The sequence below is a fragment of the Adiantum capillus-veneris genome, chromosome 28, assembly GCF_014529385.1.
Source record: "Adiantum capillus-veneris isolate H3 chromosome 28, ASM1452938v2, whole genome shotgun sequence".
NCBI lineage: Eukaryota > Viridiplantae > Streptophyta > Polypodiopsida > Polypodiales > Pteridaceae > Adiantum > Adiantum capillus-veneris.
The window spans coordinates 10,076,166-10,093,850 of record NC_140958.1 but is presented as its reverse complement, the minus strand read 5'-3'; positions in this window follow the sequence as shown (position 1 = coordinate 10,093,850).

The window sequence follows — 17,685 nt, the reverse complement described above, 5'->3', positions numbered from 1 at the left end:
AGATTGGGCAATTGATGTCGTGTCTCTTTCCTCAAGAATATAAATTTTTTTTTGAGGATCGATCGTGTGAGTACGTTTACTGGTACCACGGGTGTACTTGGTGATGGCTCCTCGGTAACTTTTATCAAGTTTAATGGCGTGATCTTCGCTGCATTTGGATTATTTGGACATTGGGCAATCAAATGATCTATGCCACATCGATTACACATGAATATCGGCATTGTAGACATGCTCGCTTGATTGGTTTGCATCAGTGTGGCGTTCTTTTGTAGCCTAATAGGACACTCAGCTACACGATGTGGACCTCCACACTCATAGCATTGAAGAGGTGGTCTCTTAGCGGTGTAATTGATATTTTGGCCTCTTTCCGCAAGAGCAGCTACTTGATATACAGGTTTGAATTGTCCCCAATAGTCCTCCATGTAGTATTGTGGAATTTCTTCAAGCACATCCATCCCATAGGCGATATTAGGATCTATATCTTCCTCATAGCCTTCCAAACAAAAAATAGATGACTCACAACCCACTTGATTCACAGAAGTGATTCTCGGATGTGGTGGTTGCGGTCCTAGAACTGGAGGTGGTAAGGGTGTTGTTTGAACAACATTTTGGGCCCTAGGGACCATGTGTTGTGTTGTTTGTTCAAGAGGTGGGGCCGGCATCAAGGCAGGCACTCGAGGTGTGTCTGTCCATGCTAAGGTTGGTGTATTGGCCATCGCACGCTTAAATACTATGCAATCCTTAGCTTGATGACCATACCTCCCAGATGCATTGCAGTTCCCATTGAATTTTACTCTAAAAGTAGGGCATTCACTGGTACTATGCGATCCATAGCATACTGAGCACCATCGCTGCTCCCTTCTTGGATACATATGATTGTTTTGCGGAGCACGATTGTCTCTAAGAATCTCTTGAATAGCCTTGGTGAGATCTGCTAAAGTCAGCTCAGATATCTTTGGCTCCTTAGCAATAGGCTTTAGGGTCATTGGCTGATGCCCTGATGCTTGCGAGCTAATAGATTTAGACTTAACAGACACTCTTTCTCCTTGAATCATTAAATTATCCTCCAATTGGATCGCATTGGTGGTGACTGCTTCCCAAGTGGTGATACCTCTAATGACTAGGCCATTGTAGATATCCTCATGTTGTAACCCCCTAATGAATCAATCAAGAAATTGGTTATTGTTGAAGCGCTCATTTGGATTACAACGAGAATTCAAATGCTTCAAGAGACTTATAAAGTCTCTCACCGACTCTCCTTCCTCTCGTTGGGCTTTCTGGAGATTTGAGGCTACACCCCAAAGTACTCCCTCTCGTATGTATTCTTTTAAGAACAGTCTTAGGGTAAATCATTTTTTCTTCCACCCTTAGGGTTCTATACCAATCCCCAGCCTTTCCACTTAAGGTTAGGCTTAAAGCATTGCTCTTATGTAGGTCATTGTGTTCTCCTAGAGAATCGCATATTTGTTCAAACACTTCGATATGCTTTCTCACATCCCCGTCTCCACTAAATTATTGTGTGAGCTTGGCTATTTGTACTGCCTTAGTTCTAGGCTCTCTATCAGGCGTGTTATGAATATTCTCAGCAATAGATCGACCAATAGCTTGAGCAAATGTTGCCAAGTCACCTAAGTGAGCAGGCACTGTGGGTGAAGGTGCTCCAGAGACTACATATGGAGTAGGTATTGGCATTGGGCTTGGCGCATAGGAAGCCCTTGGGTTCCACGTTGGGTACGATGTTGTGCCATGTGGTGGTCCAAAGTTCATATGTGTGGCCCTAGGCATAGCAGACGTCGGATGTGACATGCTAATGCTAGCCGGTATAGTCTCGTGGAAATAAGAACTTGGGTGTTGTGGTTGTGGGGCATAGGTAGTTGAAACAATGGGAGGGGTAGGGACTACATGAGTACGTGGACCCATAGGTGCATACGATTGGTACGCACTTGTAGGTACTATTGCAGGCATTGAGCTACCATGTAGCGGTGCTTTACTAACAAACAAGGTCCATGGTGTGTTTCTTGGCATGCCCATCATTGGGGTAGGCATGGTATCCGTGGTGTTATCCAGGGAAAGATGAGCTAGACTTGGAAAAATAAAGCTATCACTTGTGGGCTCAGATTGCATTGAGACCCTTGGCGAAACAACATATGGGGGATTGATGGGACTCGCTGGGGGAATCTCCATTTGTGATAGAGTGGGTTGTTTCCCTTTGCTTGTGTCTAAAATTCGCATAGGACCCGTCGAAGGTATGTTTATTCCTCGATTTTGCCTCTCGGACTGGATAATCCTATGGATGACATTGCAGATCATGTGTTGTTGTTCCTCTAGATTAGTGGCACTAGATGTGGATTGTACCACTTCTAACCAACCCACATGGTATGTGTAGCCCATGTATAGGTCGGTCAAAGTCTCCGTGTGTAGGTCATATTCCCAATTTTCATTGAGAAATACCCCGTCCAAACTTGGTGTACTAGAGGGTTGCCGTGAGGTGGATGCAATGTTGCTTCCCGTGTTTTGACTTTTAGTCACCGCTACCTTAGAGGCGACTTTGGAAGGTGGTAGCTCGATAGGGCCCTCATTAAATGAGGTAGGTAGAAAGTCCACGTGGACACTCTGAGGGAGCGTGGGGTCTACAGGAGATGTGAATGGTGATTCTACTTCCCCACCCCCTTCGTTTACTTCATTAGCCGTAGGTTCAGAGCGCGTAGCTCTACTAAAAGTTTCCATCAAACGGCTAAAAACACTAGTTCCAGGTTGTTGGGCCCAGCTAGGCACGGTTTCATTTGTTCCCCCGGGGCTTTGTGTAAGATGCTCTTCCATAATATCGCAGTCAAAGGAAGAGTCGCTAGCCGCTATAATTGGGTGTTGGGTTGCACTACCTTGGGTTCCCGCCAAGGACGTAGACCCTAGCGTGGAAGGATAGTGAGTACCCCTGTAAATCGAAGCACTAGCTAGTTGTTCGGACTCTAGCACACGACCAGAGCGTAGATACATGTGCTTTGGGTGCCCTACAAGTGTCGGCAAGTACCCTCAAAGGTTACTTGATTTGTTTTGTGGGTGTTTTGCACCCCGTTTTCTACTTGATTTTTTCTTTTTTTTTAATGTTTTTTTAATGTTTGATTTTTTTGATTGAAGTGTGTAATAGCTCGAAACGAGCGTATCACTTAAAGGGTCGCTGTGTGCTTTACAGCACAATTTTCGGTCATCTGACCTTCCGTTGGTCCTCAAAAATCAATTTTTAGCTACGTGTGAAGCTAAAATTTGTTTTTTTAAAAGGCGACTGAGGCCTAGGCTTGAGCGTGAGCTTGGGCTTGGGTCTGGGCTTGGATTTGGGAGATATTCCCCATCCCGTCCTACCTTTAATTTTTTTAATTTTTTTTTTTAAAAAATAAAAAATAAAAAATAAAAGGATAAGGCCGCCGCGGCCTGCGCGAGAGCACACACACACTTTCTCTACCTACTTCTAACTAATACACCTACTCTTACACACTAACACACTCTATTAACTCTCACTAATCTACTTCCTACTTACTGTACGCAGAAAACTAACTACCTTAATACACAGAGAATAAACACAGAACCTTTGAAATCTCTATTAACAAAGAAAACTAACTACCTTAATACACAGAGAATAAACACAGAACCTTTGAAAACTCGATTAATAAAAAAAACACACAGTATAACACCAAATCCCTCTTCTCAAAACACACACACTCCTTCCTTACCTTTCCTACAATAGAAATTGCACCGCGGAGAAGCACAGAGTGCTACTCGAGCTTCATGTATGGCACTCCCCGACAGCGGCGCCAAAAATGTGCGCGTATGTCGCACGTGTCAATACAAGGAACTTGCCGATACACCGTGTGCGAGCCACAAATGGCTCGAGGCACACAACAAGCCTAAACTAGTAAGCTCAAAGAAGGCGATGGTGTGTCACTCACCGCTCTACGCTTGCTTCGTGGAGGATTCCTCGCCACGAAGAAGAAGGAGACGCCGCTACGCCACGCTCAACCGCTTCACCGCCGTTGTGCCTTCGTAATGCTCGATCGCCCACACACTCCCTCTCTCTCCCTCTCTCACTCTCTCTCTCTCTCTCTGACACACACAAAGAGATGAAGAAGAAGAAGAAGGAGATGGAGCAAGAACACTCTTCAATTGCACAAATGAGAGAATGAGAGGATTTTAGGTTTAGTTGACTTTTATATGAGCTCGCCCCATTCACACTTGGGCACCCATGCTTAGCCAACTAATCCCTTGAATGTCCCAGTTAGAGTGCGCCTCTCATCGGCGATCACTCTTACCCTTTTCCTATTAGACGGACAAGCCCGGTACCTGACTCTACCAAATAAATAATACAATTTCTGCCGTAGGTTACAACATCCGTCGTAGGTAATAGGTGTCCGTGAGCCGTGAGGGTTAACAATCAACAAATGGAAGAAAGTGTTATGAATGTGGAAGAATGGGACGCGTAGCGAAATATTACTACACAAACAAACCTTGCAACAAATGTGGTAGGAAGGGACACCCTCGTTCTTGGTGCTACTCAAGTGGAGGCAGTAGTAGTGGAGAAAGCAGCAACAGTAGAAGCAACAACAGAAGCAACAAAGGCAAGAGACTTGATAGAGGATCAGCTCACATAATAGAAGACAAAAAGGACAAAGACGAAGGCAGTGTTTGGGAAGACCCATTTTGAAGATGGAGACTCTCTACTTGTAGGGGAGGACTTTTTCCTGTGTGGATAACAGCTTATCATCGTGTGTGGATATCACCATCCTTTGTGGACTTTATTTTCCTGTGTGGATATCACCATCCTATGTGGATTTTGTTAGTCTGTGTGGATCGTACATCTTTAGTATTTTGTCTTAGTCCAAACCTCAAGGGGAGGATTGTAACAGTGTGAGCTTTGTCCTAAGGTGTGAGTTAAGGAGAGGAGAGTGGATTTATCCCACATACGGTGGAGCAAGGTTGTAGAGCTACTTAAAGCTCATTTCTTGAATCAATAAACAACAACTTTATTTTGCACTACATGCTTGTCTATGGTGAGCTTGTGCTAAGCTAAGTCAATACTCAAGATTGTGTTTATGAGTCCAAGCTAATCCTATCTTGGAACCTAATTCACTTGAGTGATAACCTTGCTTACACACACTCACACACTTGCACCATGTTTCTCTTTCATCCACCATAGCTAACACGATCCAATTCCTAACACGGCCGGCCAATGTGTATTCATTTTGAACACATTGAAGAATTTATAAATAAAATATGTTGTTGGGAAACAAGCAAATTGAGACACCTCTATAGTGATGTCACCCAAGAGCGTTCAAAGAGCATTACAACAACACCAAAAGCTTTTGAAAATACCTTTGAAACACCACAAGTCCAACAAGAGTAGTCCCCTTGGGAACTTACTGGCCGTTGCCCACCCAAGAGACTACGTCACATAGTAGCAAAACCCTGTCAAAGCACGGATTTACAGCACCCGCCGACCAATGCATATGAAGACAAGAGATTACCCTTTCCAAAATGAACACCACAAACCCACAACTTCAACCTCAACTTCACAATGCATAGAAACAAGTCCTCCCAATCTGCCCACATGCAGTTTTCCACCAGGCTGCCATAGTCCCTACAGAGAACTAGTCATAACCTGCTAGTCATAACCTGAAGAGCACAAGTCCAATTGGGACACTTTAAAGCTTGGAAGAAATATTGGAAAGAGACTGGTGAGAAAGCCGAAGATGACCAAAACTGATTCCATACGCCTCCACGAGAAAAATTGATGCTAACAGAAAGATCTCCCAGCACGACTACACGTAGAGAAGGCTATTCGGGGCAAAAAACTGCATCAAAAAGCACCAAGGAGGCACAACGAGCTCAAACCTGCAAAATTATGAACTTTGGCTGAAATTTTTAAGTTTGTACATGATTTTTAGTTATATAAATTTCTTGCTTCAAAAATCTTACTCACGGGCACTTACAGTAGCCTGACAGCTGTCACTAGACTAGCAACTTGCAGTGCATGTACCTATGCTTGCTAAAGCAAGATAAAAAACCCACAAAAATAAAGCCCAAACACCCTTTTAACATTAGTCGTCATGTTCGTATGTACAAATTTACAAAAAACAGGGTGTCAAAAATGCGCCCAACATAGTTTGCCAACCCCTCATTCTGCTAGAGCATTCATGCTCAGTAGTAGCATTAACATGTTGTCCACGTGGATCAAAAGGCCGTACAACATAAGCACAAAATGCATGAAGAAACTCCAGCCATATCAATTTCCCCACTCCTAATATGAAAGCACAAACCATGTGTAGAATCCAAATCCTCTTTATGCATAAAGGACTCTCAACAAATACAACAGAGAAAGACCCTTTTATCATTATAGCATGGAAGGAATACTTTAACATCTCATCCAAAAAGTCTTCAACTTTTACCTCAGCCATTTTTATATCCTCATGCATATCCATTTCATTCTCCCCACTCTTCATTAAACCTCTATCCAATGCAACCATATCATGCTTGATAGGTAAGTCATTTTCCATATATACCTTAGTCTCCTTCACAAGAGGATCAAACAAGGTAGCATCAACCATATTCACATGAGGCATAACAAAAGAATCTCCATCATTTTCCATATCTTCTAGAACCTCAATATTCTCTTCATCAATTAAGGGAGGATCACCCACACCATCATGCACACCATGAAGCTTCTCATTGATAGGGTCCTCATCAACAACACAAGTAGTATACTTAGTTGCTTCATCACCCTTTTTCATACATCACCTAAATCATATACTTGAAAACCCTCATCATAAACATCACCGTCTTTCCCATTGCTAACTTCCTTGACCTCCATCATGTGATCTTTGACTAATTCATCTACAAAAAGAGAACTCCCAAGAGTTACATTTGTATCACAAACATACTCCTCTTCATTAGAACATACATTACAAGCATCAGCCATGTGACTTGGATATTTAAAATTCTCGTTTCTTTGCATTTGAGACTCATTCATGACCATGGTAGCCTTCTTGCTTACATCCACCTTACTAGCATCATCATCTTTGACATGAAGGTTGACATCAAAGCGCTTAAACAAAAAAGATGGCATACATTGAGCATTCTTCTTGGTCTCATTGTGTATATGAAAATCTTCTTTCACATGCTCAAGACAATGAGAAACATGGAAGTCTTCATTGTATACGTTGTCCATATTTATGTCTAAAACATAAGATACATTTGGCTTCACATCTTCTTGCAATCCAAGCTGCCTCACTCTCTCTAGTTTCCATTCCTTATGCTTTGCAATCCTTACTGCATCCTCAAATGTCTTTGGCCTTTTCAACTCAACATTCAACCTCAAATCAGCCCTCAAACTTTGCATAAACATACACTTCTTAAGCATAAGAGGAGGAGCATGACTGCCCAAAGCAACACACCATCTCTTCCATAAAGCATTGAACACCTTGACAAAATCATCTACACTTTGACCATCACATTGCACAAGTCCTTCAATGGAGTGCCATACATCTGTTGGGTCCTCTACCTTCTTGAAATTCTCAAGGAAAACCTTCTTGACCTCATGATAAGTCATTACTTGTGAAGGTTGAGATGATTTCAACCCAGACTCATACTCATCATACCATGTCCTTGCATCCTCTTTCAAGCAAAAGAACAAAATCTTGAGCATAATCATTGGATATTCCTTATTTGCCATCAAACAAGAAAACTCCATCTTTTCAATGAATGCATCAGCATCCTCACCAACATTGCCATAGAACCTTGGAAACTCTGTCATCATAGCCATCAAATTTGTCAATTGAAGGTCACCTAAAGAAGATCCTCGGTGGCGGGTACCAAAACACTGTTGGGAAACAAGCAAACTGAAACACCTCTATAGAGATGTCACCCAAGAGCATTGAAAGAGCACTCCAACAACACCAAAAGCTTTGGAAAATACCTTTCAAACACCACAAGTCCAACAAGAGTAGTCCCCTTGGGAATTTATTGGTCGTCGCCGACCCAAGAGACTATGTCACATAGTAGCAAAACCCTGTCAAAGCACGGATTTACAGCACACGCCGACCAATGCATATAAAGACAAGAACTTCCCCTTTCCCAAATGAACACCAAAAACTCACAACTTCAACCTCAACTTCAAAATTCATAGAAACAAGTCCTCCCAATCTGCCCACATGCAGTTCTCCACCAGGCTGCCATAGTCGTAACCCTACAGAGAACTAGTCATAACCTGAAGAGCACAACTCCAATTGGGGCACTTTAAAGCTTGAAAAAAATATTGGAAAATGACTGGAGAGAAATCTGAAGATGACCAAAATTGATTCAATATGCCACCATGAGAAAAATTGACGCGAACAAAAAGCTGTCCCAGCACGACTACACGTAGAGAAGGCTAGTCGGGGAAAAAAACTGCATCAAAAAGCACCAAGGAGGCACAACGAGATCAAACATGAAAAATTATGAACTTTGGCTGAATTTTTTTAATTTTGTACATGGTTTTTAGTTATATACAAGTCTCGCTTCAAAAATCTCACTCACGGGCACTTACAGTAGCCCGACATGCGTCACTAGACTAGCGACTTGCAGTGCATGTACCTATGCTTGCTAAAGAAAGATAAAAAACCCACAAAAAGAAAGACCAAACACCCTTTTAACATCGGTCGTCATGTCCGTATGTAAAAATTTACAAAAAACGGGGTGTCAGAAATGCGCCCAACAACGTGCAAGAGGGAAATGGTCACTCTTGCACGGGGGGAGATTGCACCCAATGCTCATGTGTTTCTTCTCTCCTCTCCTCTATTCCCTCTCGCTGTGCTGGTGTAGCACTCCGCTCTATGGCTGGTCGGTCATAAATGGCCAAAGCTTATAAAAGAGCACTTGAATAATAAATTATACATAAAATATATACTATCCTTTCGAGATCCTTTCACATAACCCTTAGACTTTTCCACATGTCAGCTGCACTAAACAATAAAATATCAATTCCATTACACTTTGAGACATTGGTGATTCTCAAATTGTCTCTAAAGTTTCAAACTCTCCAATATGGTCTATGGTGATACATATATGGCTAGTGGAATTACCCAGAAAAACCATCATTGAGAAAGAGGTCGTAGTCACAATCGTGGTTGTTCTCAAGATTGCAAGAATACACATAGCAAGAGTCATGGATGTGACACAAGGAACATAGAATGCTACCGTTTTCATGAAGAGGACACATAAAAAAGGATCTTATTTTATTGCAAAAAGAAAAGGGTAAAGCCATTGTCATAAGTTTCACACCTCTTAAGAGTAGTGTGAAGATAGAGGAGATCAATAAACGTTACAAAAACAAAGATCCAATGACCATTTACGTAGGCTCAAAATTTGAGGTCTAAATGAGCCAACAGTTTCTTCATCCAATACGAGTTACCCTTAAGGATAAGGCTCTCACTTGGCTTTAGACTCATTGGCAAAGAGTCATAGGCACAATCGTGGTTGTTCTCAAGATTGCAAGCATACACGTAGCAACAGTCGTGGATGTGACACAAAGAACATTGAATGCTACCGTTTTCATTAAGAGGACAAATGAAAAAGGATTTTATTTTATTTGACAAGTGGATATTGTAATTTATGAACCGGAGCCATAAGCTGCTTGATTGTATTAATTTATCCTTAGTTAGAGCTCCAAAGGATTAGTTTTTTACAAAGAAACCTCGGCTAAGGTATAAAAACCAATTTTGTAAAGTTATTTTAAGTTTTTGGATAAGAAATACACAGCATGAGCTTACGACGCTCACTTCTCTCCCTCCCATGCTTTTATCTCCCTTGTCGGTTGTCACATTGCAATGCCGTCTATTGTGTTGCAACCACAAGTAAGAGCTCTACGCATTGACGTAAACATATCATGATAAATTGTAGCTTTTGACGTCGCTGACCCACGGCCTAATTTCACCATAAGTAGGAATTTAAGCTAGAAAATCACAAAATAAGCATAGACGGGGTATTGGGGCATCATTGCTAAGCATTTAGATGCATTCAGAGTCAAAAACGACTAGGTCAAATCTCACTGTTGTTAATAATCGTATTTTTTGCAGTTCATCAAAAGTGAGATTTGAGACCATAAGCATGTTTTCTTAATTCTTATATACTTGTCCAAGAAGTTTCATAACATTGGGATATCGTTTGATGTTGTAACAATCATGATTTGTTTGCCGATTAGTGACTACCTTTTGATGACTTAGGTCGTTTGAGTGTAGCTTGTGTCAGATATGAGTTGTTTGTTGTTGTCCAAGATATTTGCACCCTCTTGTAGCCACCAATGATGCACTAGTCAAGTCAACTTTCTCCCATGGATTGACAATTATGTTTGTGGTTCTCGCTATGTCTGCAATAAGATAGAAATGAGGTAAGGAAACCCATCCCCATTTGGCTCCGTTGTCGGGGAAAAATAGACCTAAACTAGGGAAAACAAGAGAGTTTAGTGTAGTTGTCCTTTAACTTCCTCTAGGACCACCTAGAGTTAAACTTTCTCTTTAAAATTGCATAGCTTAAGAGTATTTTCTTTTGTTGTGTAGAGGTAGCTTGGGAGTAGATTGTACTTGCTAAGTACCTTGTAGGTGTAGGGTCAAGTTGGATAGGTTAGATTCCATTCATGATAATGGCATGTTTTGGAGAGTTTAGTGTAGAGCTTTCTAGAGAGACATTGTTGCACAGTACAATAAGGTATATTGCAAATGATGAAGGTTACATTTATTTAGTAGAATGTGCCTCTATATAGGCTTTTACAAATAGACATCCTTTTGACACATGATCACAAGATGTGGCTGCCCATGCACAAATACAAGTGGTTGCTCTTTACACAAAGGTTGTAAGAGGTTCTTCAAATGTCTTGACACATGAGGTGTAAGGGGTTGTTCACACAAGATATACAACAAAACCTTGCATCCCAGCAATCCTCCCCTATGTGGTTTTTGGTTGCATATCACTCACACAATCCTCCCCTCACAACACACTAGGGTGAGGCACACAATTTACAAGCCTCTTTTTGAATACAAATTTGCCTCCCCTAGACACAAAGGGTGTAGGCATACAAAAAATCAGGGTGTAAGCACACACAAGCCTCCTCTGTCACAAATAGAGGGTAAGGTACAATTGAGAGAATGCTCACATTACATAATCATAAACCAAGACAATATTGTTGTCGTTATCTTCCCTAGAAACTCCAGAGGTGGCAAGGTTTATTTTTGCCTTTGTTTGATCTTTGAATGTTCTTTGTGGTTGGTAACATGTGAAGATTTATTGTTGAGTTTGCAATACTTTGTAGCATGGTTGTTTTTGCCACAAATGCAACAAGGGTCGATTTCATAGCAATCCTTTGAAAGGTGATTTGTTCTACCACAATGTGTACACTTTAAGTTCATTTTGTGATTGCGGTTGTAGTAGTTGGATGAGACCACATATGCACCATTTGACTGTTGTTGACTACCTTTGAGTTTCTTTTTGTGCATTTGAAGAGAGTTTATTGTATCTTCAATTTTGGGGTTGGGTCTTTCTCTTTAAGCACTATTACAATTTGGCCAAAATCTGCATCTGGTACTGCTTTGAGAAGAACAAGAATTTGGTCTTCATTATCTACAAGGAATTTTATATATGTCAGCTGTGTGTAAATACTTTTGAGCCTATTGACTAGAGATGACACATCTTCTCTAGGCTCCATAAGCAATCCATAAAGTTGCATTTTTTATGCAATTTTGGAATTCTTGGCAATAGCACCAAAATGCTTCTCTAAAGTTATCCATGCATCTTGTGGAGTGGTGCAATCTTCTAAATAATGTACAAAGTTGTCGTCAAGCAAAGTGAGTAAAATGCCAAGAGCTTGCTCGTCCTTAGCTGCAAATTGTGCTGAGCTTTGTCGTGTTTCGATTCTGTCATCGTCACCTAACGGCTTAATGACATACGCTATTTGCTTTTGCATTAAGTAGCCCTTTGTTTTTGCCTGCCACTTGTGAAAATCAAGGCCGCTAAGCTTGTCGATTCATTTTTCTCCCATGATGGTGCACTGTCATGTGTGGTCAGAAGAAGGTCTTACCCGAATGATTGGGCAATGTCTAGTCCTCGTGCAAGGTTTTCCACTAATTGGTCAACAAATGGCAAGTGTTTTCACCAAGTGTGAAGTCACTTTTTACAATTGTGAAACAGCTCTTCACAAATATTGGAAAAAGTTGAAGCTCTAAAAATTCTTTTTATTGCTTGGTTGACTTTGACGGTGCGTTGAAGATGGCTGTGATGTTGGGTTTAAGTTTCTCTTGTACTGGCAAGAATTGCTTTTGGTAAGTGGGTGCAATTTTTGACAAAGATCTTTGCTCAGGCCATGGCATGTGAGTAGGGCATGGGGGGGCTAGATGTTGTGGAGTACTGGGCTTATAAAGATGCCCAAGCCAAGGGAGTAAACCCTGTGAGAACGGCCTCTTTAAAAAAAGGTAATCACAAAAGATTATTGTAAATCACTTGTTGATTTTGAGCTTAGCAGGGGCCATGTATGGTGTGTTGGCAGGTTGGGGGCATGACAAAGCACCACGAGGCAAGCCACTGAGATGGATGGTCTTTGATTGCGGAGGTGCAAACAAGTCGGCCAAGGGGTGTCAATGGTCTAAGGAGGTTGGGTGTTTGTAGATGATAGGGAAGCAGAGGGGTAAATGGTATTATGTGGCGAGGATGGGCCCAAGACAAGGAGAGTTGAAGACTAGGTAGGCTTGTGGAGCTTGAAGCGAGTAGGAGCATTGGCTTGTGGGCTCTAGGCTGCAACGAGTTATCAGGTGATAAAGAGATGGTGCTGGCAAGCAAGGCTTTGGTATTGGGTGGTTTGTTAATGAGCCTGTCAAGGTGAGGATATCAGGAAGCCGATGTTGTGTGCGGGGTCAGTGCATACAAATTGTGTAGACAATGATTATGTGCGTGCAGCGAAGTAGCTCAATCCTGAGCAAAGATGGGGATCATGGGCTTGATTGGTGCCGAGTGCAGGCCATTGAGGATCAGGTACAACTATTTTTCCAGTGTTTCTTGACGCGTGTGAACCCAAGGTGGGGCCGACCGAGCAGGAGCACGGGGCTAGGCTGGACTGGTTTCCAAGATACTCTTAGAAAATTGGTTTCCAAGATTTTGTTACATAGGACCTTTAAGAGCTGGCTCCCACCTAGTTTTTCCACATAGCCACACACCCATACACAGAATTAGCACTTTAATCAAGTGATCTCAAAAGCTAGAAATCAAGGGCTTTAATTAAAGCTTGTGTAGAAGACTGCAAGCGCACAAACATGGAAAATTGAAATGGGCTTTTGTTTTTGCAATAGAAGCAAGTTAAAAGATAAACAAATTACGTAAAAATAATATAATTATTGACATTCATGATATGCTAATAATGATGCAAATATGAACAATCGTAAATTCCTTTTCCTAATCAATTAGTATGGGTAGTGGCACAAATAGTACATATCCCAGTACTAACGAAATTCAAAAGAATAAAATTAATGATGTGATTAGCACCATGATTAATATGCAATGCAAAGGGGTATCGAATTAACAATTGCAATGGCTAAGGGAGAGAGGACCGCTGCAATCTAGCATATTGATGATCCTTAGGATCTAGAATAGATTAGGAAATGCTAATCTAAGCCATGCTTTGATACCAGTTGTAGGGTTAAAGTGGATAGGTTAGTGGGCCATTCATGCTAATGGCATGCTTTGGAGAGGTTAGTGTAGAGCTTGATAGAGAGAGACTGTTGCACAATACAATAGGGTATATTGCAAATGATAAAGGTTACATTTATTCAATAGAATTTGCCTCTATATAGGCTTTTACAAATAGACAACCTTTTGACACATGAGCACAAGATGTGGCTGCCCATTCACAAATACAAGTGGTTTCTCTTTACAAAAAGGTTGTAAGAGGTTCTTCACATGGCTTGACACATGAAGTGGAAGGAGTTGTTCACACAAGAGATGCAACAAAATCTTGCATCTTAGTAGTAGGACTATAGGATTGTAGGATTAGGTTAGGATTTTGGTAATGATTGATGGACAAGACAAATCTTAAGATCAAGGCTCAGAAAACCATAAAGTACAAGAAACAAGTGTTCGTGGACACCTTGCACAACCCAATTGCAACAGAACCTAAGAGTAGGGTAAGTAGAATCTGAGGTGGGATTTCAAATCATTGCTCACTCCAAAAGAATCATTTGTGAGTTGTTTATGTGAAGTTGTAGAATTTCAGGTCTACGGCTTGAAATAGCATCAAATGTAAGGTCTCTGATCCGACCAAAAAAGAGCACCCTTGTACCATGGAATAAACATAATGGAAAAAGTTACTATTTTTAGCAGTTTTCCAAATTCTATCAGTGCCGTGATGTTTAAAATGTTTTAAAGCTTCGAAATGTGAATTAAATTAATTTTTGTGAAAAAAATTCCAAAAATAGTAAGTTTTTGGTCGCCTGACCCGTATAGTTTCGACTGTCTCGAAAAACTGCACCCGTATCCCGAATTTGAATAAAATGCATTTTTGGACCCCGGGGGTTGCTAAATATGGCAGGTAGTCGGGCCAGTACGCCTTAGTTAGAGCTTAGTATAGCAATTTACGGCATTAAATTCCGACTCGTATGGCCCGTTTTAGTCTAAAATCAATTTTTCTTAAAGTTGTGCGCAAAGGCACCGGGGCTCGAGGCTGTGTGGGAACAGGTTCCAGGCCACTCAGAGCCAGCTTTAGTAGCTAGGGGGCGCCCTCTTGTCTTGTGGGAGTTGTAGGAGAGTTTCTAAGCTTGAGAGTGAGTGTGAGAGCCAGTTAGACTAGCTAATTGGACACTTGGTAGGCAGGTAACTGGACTTGCCAATGCATGAAGTGAGTGCTCATTCAGATGCAAATAGCAAGCCTGGTTGATTTTCAGCATGGAGGAGCCTATTAAAGAGTGTGCTCACACACACACACTTACACACACACCTTGGGGAGGTGTTGCCGGCACACATAGTTTTTGGAGAAGAAGCAAAGGAGGGAAGTGCTGCCGGATTCTCGTCTTGAAAACTCCGTTGGATCAAAAAATTGAGAGGATTTCAACCCCTAATCACGGTAATCATGATTTAATTTATGCTCGTCTGTAAACCTCTTCATCGTTCTCTTAATTCCTCATCTACTATACTTAATCCTAGCTATAATTCTCAATAGCTTCTCTCTAATTCACCATATCAATATTCTATTACATAATCATCATCCAATAGCTAACTATGCAGCCCTTAATCTCTCCTAGATTATAGATTAATGCATGATTGTAAGAGAAATCTCCCTCTAGGAATCATAGTAATTAATTGTCAAGGCGGTAATGATGTAGATTTGGTCAAAATTCATTCTATTACCATATAATCTTGCTGTAATTAAGTTAGATTAATTTACTCATAGATTAAGATGTAATTAACGGGAAATTAATCCGTCATTAAGCCACTAAGAAGGGAAATTTCTCTCACCTATGCATACAGTAATCCTGCATCCTTCTACTTGCATTACAAAGGTGATTGAGCTTGTCTATTTCACTCCCTATTAATTTAATTAGAAAAATTTTGAAATTTCTTATTATCTAAGCCAAGTGATTAACTTTATAGCCGGTTCCCATAGGACAAGTAAATTATTATCCATAAAACTACTATGTCTCGAAGGAAAATCTAACCCTCTCGTATAAGAAGGATTGTTCAGTGATTATAATCTGTCATCTTGATTGTTATGATACTCGCGGACATTAGCTCTTTTCTCCAAGTTTATCATTTAAGTGGTGAGTATAAAATGGCCCCGGTAAAGAGAACTGGCTTTGGTGGTGCCCACAACCGCGAGGCGGGAACGAGCAATGTGAATGGAAAAGGAAAAGCTCATATGGAAGAACAAGCACTGGCCATATCACGGGCCATTGATGAGGAAATGGAGGAGGAAGGTGACAATTTTATTCAAGTTGTTTAATTTAACGTTGCATACGATTAGCTAGGAAAGAACATATCCCTAAACATGTTGGAGAAATCCGACGAAAACCTCGGAATTTGAATTCAATTGTATATTGAATTCTAAGTAGGAAATAATGGTTGACGGATATACTGTTTGCAATACAAAAGAATGTCTGCTAGGGAAAATTTAGCTCGGCAAGTTCATTCTATTTCCAATGTTGAACTAGTCCTGATCCCCCTACTGATCACAGGGGGCAGCTCGCAATGATTTCGCAGTAGCTAGAGTTACTAGCTTAGGGTCTCTACCCACGACTTGCTTTCTATGCGGTGGGAATATCCATGTCGTGCTTTCTATGCGGTGGACATACCTAGTTGTATGGGCAGCTAGGCGACAACGGGATGAGTAAACTCTCGCTGGAGGGGGGATGTTGTACCTCCAGAACATTGGAATTTTAATGAATAAGTTTGAGTACAATTTTTACTAGAGTTACTGTCTTGGTGCCGCTTTGCAATATTGATTGAAGAGCTGTCTTAACGAACCTTGTAAATCGGAATCTAATCAAGGAATTTATATGTTGAACAACAATTGTGGTAATAATTACGACACACAAGGAAGTGTGAGTGTGGGGGTGAAAAGTGGGGGCTTGGCTCAGGTTGCCAATGCCTATGAGAAGGGCGGTCCCGATTGGTAGGGAACTCTCTGTCCCCATATTTTTTAATTCGATACTAGTATTACTCATTGCCCCTAGAGCAGCGAAGTCTCAAGTGTACGTGCCTCTAAAACATGGGGAAAAAAGCACTTGGGAATTCTCTCCTCTTGGATGGTGGGTCTTAGGATCGCTAGATAGGTTAATCACGCTTCCCCTGCGAGGTGGAGCTAGATCTCGTTGCTAGCAGGCTCGAACTCGACTCACTTTGTGATGAGAGATCGTCCGCTAGATGAAACCTGAACCACTTTGTTTTCTTCCGCTATAGATCTAGTGGCCACTAGGTTTACCATCAGATCCGTCGTTTGAGACGACGGGGTGGGGACCTCATACCTGGTATCAGAGCCAAGCCAAGGTTAAGGCTGAGAAATAAAGTCGTATTGTTTGAATATTTAAAAGGAACTAAAAGTATATAGGTAGCTGATCCGAATTCCTTGCATTGGTGTTGCAGGAAGACCCCGTGCTAGAGTATCGGAAGTTCCAAGTGTTTGAGATTATTTAGGAAAAAACTCGATGATCCCCAGTTTACCAATTCAGGCGAGATGTCATGGAGATACAGACGAAGGCTCATACGCCACACTCCACTCGCATCGATAGAGGATGGGGACTTGATTGGACACTTGCAGGAGGGGTTTACTACATTAACACTCAGAAGCTAGGATGCCTAGCTACCGATTTGAAGAAGATGCGTTGGGGAGAAGAGTTGAGGGTGGTGGACATATTGTACTTGCTGCCTACATGATTGGACCTGACTGTATCTGACGACACCAATCAAACCCTCAACGTGTGGCTTTTGGAGAAGGTCACCAATGTAATCCTAGCAAACAGAGTTAGGACTTTTGGAGTACCAAAAGAAGAATCCTGGTTTGACACCATAGTTTATTATCCTCTCAAGGATGAGTATAGAAACTACTTCACGAACAAAGTAGAGTATCATGTGAACACAATCTCCTAGGCGTATCTTATAAGCAATCCAAAAAGCCATGTAATAAAGTGATCACGA